The following is a 6816-nucleotide window of genomic DNA, read 5'->3' on the forward strand; positions in this document are numbered from 1 at the left end:
CTAGAAAACATATAAGAGCAGAGAAAATAAATTAAGTTGGTAGACATATACAAAATCATATACTCATTTGCACTGTGAGGTTTTGTACAATGTAAACGATGTAAAGATGTAAATTCTCCCAACCATGAATCAGGCTATGTAGGCACAGAGTCCGTTTTCCACACTCGTAAAATCAGCTTTTTCGCAGTCACCATTCCAAATTGTATTGTTCTTCTTTCAAATTTATTAACAGAAGAAAAGACACTTGTGGGCCCTAGAATGGCAACCAGAGGGCTGGGTGCCAGATTCTTACCAAAAGCCTCAGAAAATCACTGAAAATACACTTCCAATATGAGTGAAGTTTACCACATGCCCAGAATAAATGTGCTATAGGGTACCTATCGTGGATTTACATCGGTTACATGTTGGTGGGACATCAGCATTACATTTGTTTAGCTTTTCCTGCAAGTAATGGAGTCTGTGGAGCGCTTTGAACTGTATTAGGTTGTGCCTGGTGTTAACTGAACACTTTTGTACATTTCGTAGACATTCTTCCCAAATCTCATCAATCATTTCTATATTCAACTCGTCAATGCCAATGCTTTTTTATATATGGTATCTCTGAATTCACTAGAGCTCTATCATGAAGCATTCGATAGAAAACGGAGATTGCCTCACGACTATTAATAGTCTTGAGAGTATTATGTTTATTCAAAACTTCAAAGTTTGGTACATTTTTCTCTACTCTGTAAATACCTGAGAAAACTTGAGGCAGGCATTCCATATTTGGCTTGTAGCTGTGTAAATGAGGCAAAACTTCCCCCCATATACAAATCATTTATGTTATTAATGCCTTTCTGTTTCCAAGCAGAGAAAGCAATATCATTTAGGCCAGGTATGAAAGCGTGATTTTCACAGATTGGAGTATCAATATATACACTTGGGGCCTTAATATGAAGTTTTATCTGCTCCCATATGCATATATACTGTGACTTCCTGATTGTGGTGGGGCTGTTGAGCAATGCAAGGACGTCTTGTTACATAACAATTGTACTAAGCATAGCCAGGCAGGGCAGGAATATGAAGGGGAGGGGGGGCTCAGACACTATTTTGATGTGTCAGCTTATAGCTACACCTTTGCATTTCTTAGTAACAATATAACTTGCCTTTCTGGTTGCATTAGTGAAAAATAAAAAATAAACACAACATTATAGGGCACAGAAACATGTTTCTCCTGAACCACTCCTCTTCATCGATGTCACAGCATGCCCCAGTAATGCCCCCCCGCCTTTGCCCCTCCTACCCGCCACCCCCCACTATGGTGCAGCATTCGAGGTTGTTGCAGAGGTCAGTGTGCCACAATGACTTCATCTCCCCTGCTCGGAGACTGAAACATGCCCAGCATGCATGAAGGCTACACACACACACATACACACAGTGTCTACTCTTTTTTGCTAATGAGGAGGCTGGGCCTCACGGTGCAGGGATAAAGAGGGGGCGAACGGCTCAGACCCCCAATGGGTCCGCTTGAACTTGTGAAATAGGATTGACACCACACTCAAAATGAGCTCCCACCATGTCGGAACAGCAGACTGAAGCCCCCCAGGAGGCTAAGTTGAATCAATTCTCCTAATGATGTTTGTAATTTAGGAGGCTAATGACATGCACTATGAACTGGAAGATTATGTCGTGGAGATGCCTCTCAGAGTCAAGTGTAAGAATAAATGCCTCAGAGGATCACAAACATACACAGAAGGTGGAGTATTCAAATATTCAAATCCTGCATGTAAGGACATTGATTTAATATGCAAGACATTTCTGAATGTATCATAATGCAAAATGTAAGCAGAGTCACATGGGTTAAAAGCGCTCAAAGCAAGATGCAAGTCTGCAGGTCACTTCATGCATTTTCTCTTGAAAGCTGTTGGTGTCGGCTTTGTATGTTGCTGAAATCTATTCATTACAGTTCATAGATTTGTTTAAGGGTTTCTTTGGGGTCCTGTCTTGAGTGCTTTCAAGTGTCAAATCAATTACACTCTTTAACAGGTCCTGGTTTCTCTGACTTGAAATAGTAATCATTCAGCGCTTTACTTTTTATAGAGTTGGAGCAATTGTGAGAGGTAGTTTTGAAAAAGAGTGATCAAACTTGATATAGCAGTGGCTGGAACAGGACAACTTTTAGACTTTAAAATTGGTCATGCTCCAAAAAAATCGCTGTTCTCTGACACTTGCCATCCTGCAACTAAAAAGCTTTCTCCCTGGATCTCACTCAGGTTATTTTCCTCAGAGTTCCCTCTGTGACCCTCCAGTAAACTATATAATACATTACACATCTGTTTTCACAAGTCTCCATGACAAGTAAATCAACTGACTATTGGTACAGCTTCCATTTATGTGTGAATCTCCAGTCCATAATTGTTGCATTGCAGCGATTTAGCTGGCAGGTTAGGGTAGCAGGCAGCAATGTGTTTTTTTTTAAAGGTTATGAGGAAGTAAATACTGTGGGATTTCACAGATGTTTTGTATCCCCTCTAGATTTGGCCCAGAGTACTCTTGAGCTGCTAATTTTGTTTCTACCCTTTGGGCGTACTGAAGCCTGCTTCCTGTGGGATGAGGATGTCTCTCATTGTACACGATGTTAAGTGCTGTGTGTATGTGGTTTTTCATGGATGAGCAAGTGTACATGGGCACACACGTGTCCCTGCATGTATGTGTGCAAATCTGACTTGTGTGTGTGTATGGCAACAATGCCAAATATTTACGCAAGAGCAGCCACATAGGAGGCATGGCGACAGTACACAGCATGATATGCATACGCAACATGTTGATATGATTACTCCGCGGGCTGCTCCCTGTGTTTTAGGCTGGTCATTAACAACCTATTTGAAGACTTTGTCAATAGGTGCCAAGACAACAAGAAGCAACATCGCCCCCTCCGTGCTCGACACCCCCCTCCTCCTCCCTCCCATCCACTTGCCTTTCTTTCTCTCATTAATATGGAAATGAGTCGCTCATTGTTGTTAGTAGGGAAGAAAGCTGTCATGTCTTTGGTGACAGGCTCAATGGATGTGTTTGGATTGCAGGGCTTGCTGTTTTCCGAGAGCATGTCTTATCTTTGTTTAGGCAGCAAATCAAAAATGTAAACATCACTTCATTAGCATCTGTCAGGAAGCTTAACGCTATGATTTTTAATACATGGCTAAACCCTCTGAATAGGCAAACAGGCCTCGTTATTCTGTCTCTTCTTTTATCTCCACTTTGTGTAGTAGTTAATTTCTCAAAGGGAAACTTACTTAATCCTCTGCATTTGCTGGTGAAAGCCGTGTTGCAGAGCTCTGCTTCCCCCTCTGCTAGAAAACTATTTACCAGTTACTTTATTGTACTTTTCCTGATGGTAGGTGGTTACTTAAATACGTTTTCTGATTGCAATCCAAAAAATGTTTTCTTTAGTCAGATGAAAAGCAGCGCAAAAAGAAGATTTTGCTTTGGAAAAAGTCAGAAAATGAATAAAACATGAATTTCTTGCACTATCCTTAACCTTTAAGAGGGATCAAAGAGGCTTGTGTTCTCCCCAATCACTGGTGTTATCAGAATTACACTTCAATGACTTCATCAACGCTTTCTCCTCACCCAGCATTTACTTCAAGTGTACCTGCACATTGTGGAGTGATATTATAATTACCGTGACATGACCAAAAGCAGCTAAGATTAGGTAAATGCAGCTACTTTTCTCAATTAAGTGTTTTGTTTATACCCAGGTATTGCCTGTTGCAGGGGTACATAAGCATCAGACCTCAATGGAGTCATATTCCCTGCTTCTCAGAAGGGATTTCAGCTCCTCGTGGGCTCTGTAGGCGTCATCAGTGGGCTGTTTTTGCAGCTGCGATCTCCTGGAGTTCATCACCAAGCTGGAGCACCCTTCATACTGGGTCATATTTGAAGATAAATATAAGCTACAGGCCAAAGTTTTCCCAAAAAAACAGAGACAGAGACAGAGACAGAGATGCAGTGACAGCTAGACACACCGCGGATTACTGAGAGGATGTCATTGACTTAAATGTCAGCAGCTCCTCAGGGAGATGTGTGGGATAATAGGCTGTGATTTGAGCTATATACTCTTGTGTCAAAGCATTAGGTCAGTCTGTGAGTTTATCTTGAGCAAAGGTGTAAAAGATGAATGATTACATGCTTTTGGGTGAGTGATAAAATTAAGTTTCTGTGTTGTCATTGTTGAGAGAAGTTTGGATCTTAAAGATACACAAAAAAGACAGGTAAACAGAAATATGTTGACATCACTGAACAATCCACTTGTGGTGACCACAGTAGTTATGAAATCTCTTATGGTCAGGCACTCAGAGAGCTCGGTTAAGGTTAGAGAAAGATCGTGCTTTAGCACTGAAAAAATTTCAGACACAACATGTTTATGTGTTACTAAAACCACAGTCTTTCCTTAACTTTAGCCAAAGTGCTTTCATTGCCTCAAAATAACCACAGACAGGACGTGCCTTGTACGCCCACCGCCCACCATAACTGCCGTTAAAGGGGCTATTTCTAGGTTTTCTCTGCTGCTGAATGTGGTTTCTTCCTGGGAGCAGGTGGGGGCGATTGCTGCTTGACAATAGCTGCAGCCATCGTCAAATTTGCAAGACAACAGGGTAATAATACACACTATGATACACAACGCATTGCTTCAAGATTGGATAGGTACTGGCCTGAGTTAGTACCAGAAAATGACAGTGGCGGTTAGGGTGCTAATTTCAGTCAAAGGAAATACTTTATAGAGACAACAGTTAAATGAAACATAGGTTAGGGTGCTAATTTCAGTCAAAGGAAATACTTTATAGAGACAACAGTTAAATGAGACAAATTATGCCTCATTTCCACAAATTAAAATAGTTCCCAAGACATGTCTGTGACATGTTTCGGTCAAAATACCCCAAGGATCAAACATCACAGCTCTTTTCATCCTCTCAAAACAGCCCTGTTCAGAACGGAAGAAAAACACTAGAATAAAGAAGGGAAAATTGATGCTGAACTCGCAACATTTTGTCTAGGCAGACACGTACAACTGCTAATGCTAACGTTAGCTATGTAGCAATAGCAAAACTTACAAATAACCCCTTTAAGTTATTAATTGAAAAAGTGAAAAATAATCTTACCTCTGAACATCTGGTGAGCAGTTGCCTCCTAATTGGAAAGAAAAATAGAATATTTACATAATGTTTTTGTAAGAGGTGGAGGTGATGGATGTCACAATTTTCATAACAAGAGTGTTTTCTTGATATCAGGGGTTACTTACCGCAGGCAACTGTATTCGATTAGACAGCCATTTCTTTAGATTTTTAAGTTTCACTCTTGATCATCCATTTCAACACGGAGAGTAATGCCGTGTTCCAGGCAAGGTTTTGAACTTGTAAGTTACGACTTCAAGTCACAACTTACGAGTTTGTAGCATTCCAGGCAGCAAAATTTTCTTTCCAACTTTGGCCACGCCAAGACCCGCCTTACTAGGCCTCTGATTGGCTTATCACGATGCCCTCTACTCTGCCGGTTGGGTTTAGGTATGAAGAAGGGAGTGGTTAAGGTTAGGGTAACATGCAGGTACAGGCATAGCCTTGCAGAGCTCAGCCAATCAGAGGCGGAGTAAGGCGGGTCTTGGTGTGGCCATACTGGGAAAAAAATTATGGCTTCCAGGCAACCCGTAACTTGCTTTTTTCCGACCTGTTAAGGCCCCCACATACTCGGGCATACTTGACTCCGCGAGTGTGAGTGTGACACCTACTGGTCGGGAGGAATACAACTTGTAGCTAACCCCTTTAACCTTTGGCAATATAACAACTTTAACAAGCACTGTTGCTATTATGGATAGCCTACCCCAACCTTATAACTTTCAAAAAACTTTTTCAGATTTTCAGATAAAATTCACAGCACAGACCAACATATTCCCCACAGAACAAAGGTGAAGGATTATGGACATCGCACCATTTAGCCTTGTGGAAATAACTGGGGAGAAATCATTTCTGACTTGAAGATGAAATCCTTAAAACTGTCAGATGCAACAGGAACATAGGATGATGATCCATAACACTCCCATGGTTCCTGATACACATTAAAAACCTCTGTAACTATAGCACCATACCTCTATGTCTCTCTGACTGCCTGTTTGTTGGTGACTTGTACAAATTTAACTGACAGCTGCTATAGTCAGTCAGAAACAAATATTCCGCATGGCCAGCACGCTTGCACAAAACCAGGTGATAAATATATTGTCACAGTAATCAGAAATCTATGGCTTTGTCACACATTAACAGAGAATCGACAACCTGGTCCACATTGATTAGCTGGAGCTGCCATCCTGTGAAAAGAATACAACACAGATGTAATTATGTACAAGAGTCCTCTCAGATAGATTTTGTTCCCCTTTTAAAATCACTACAGATTTTGTTTCATTCCTAATTGTCTATTCAGAAGTTGTTCCAGTTGCTGAAGTGCCTTTATGTGAAACAGAGGAGAGGAGGGGATGGGGTGAATGCGAGCGTAAGGTTTTTGCATTTGTATTCCTCTATCTATTTCCCTTTTTGTCAGAACAGTTTCATTTCCATGTCAGTGATTTATGTAGGGAGATAGAAAGAGGCTGTTAATGAGATATTTCTTTTGCACTCCTCATGAACAACAACATGTCAAAATAAAGATAAAAACAAACCCAAATGCTTGCCAGAGGAACAAATTAGGTCTTGTGGCAATATTGCAAAAAAGAAAAGAAAAAAAGAAAAAGAAAACCTTTTCCATCACGCCACTCTAAACTCATAAACATCCCCGCATCTTGGATTTGATGTA

This window comes from Trachurus trachurus, assembly GCF_905171665.1.
Source record: "Trachurus trachurus genome assembly, chromosome: 19".
Lineage (NCBI taxonomy): Eukaryota > Metazoa > Chordata > Actinopteri > Carangiformes > Carangidae > Trachurus > Trachurus trachurus.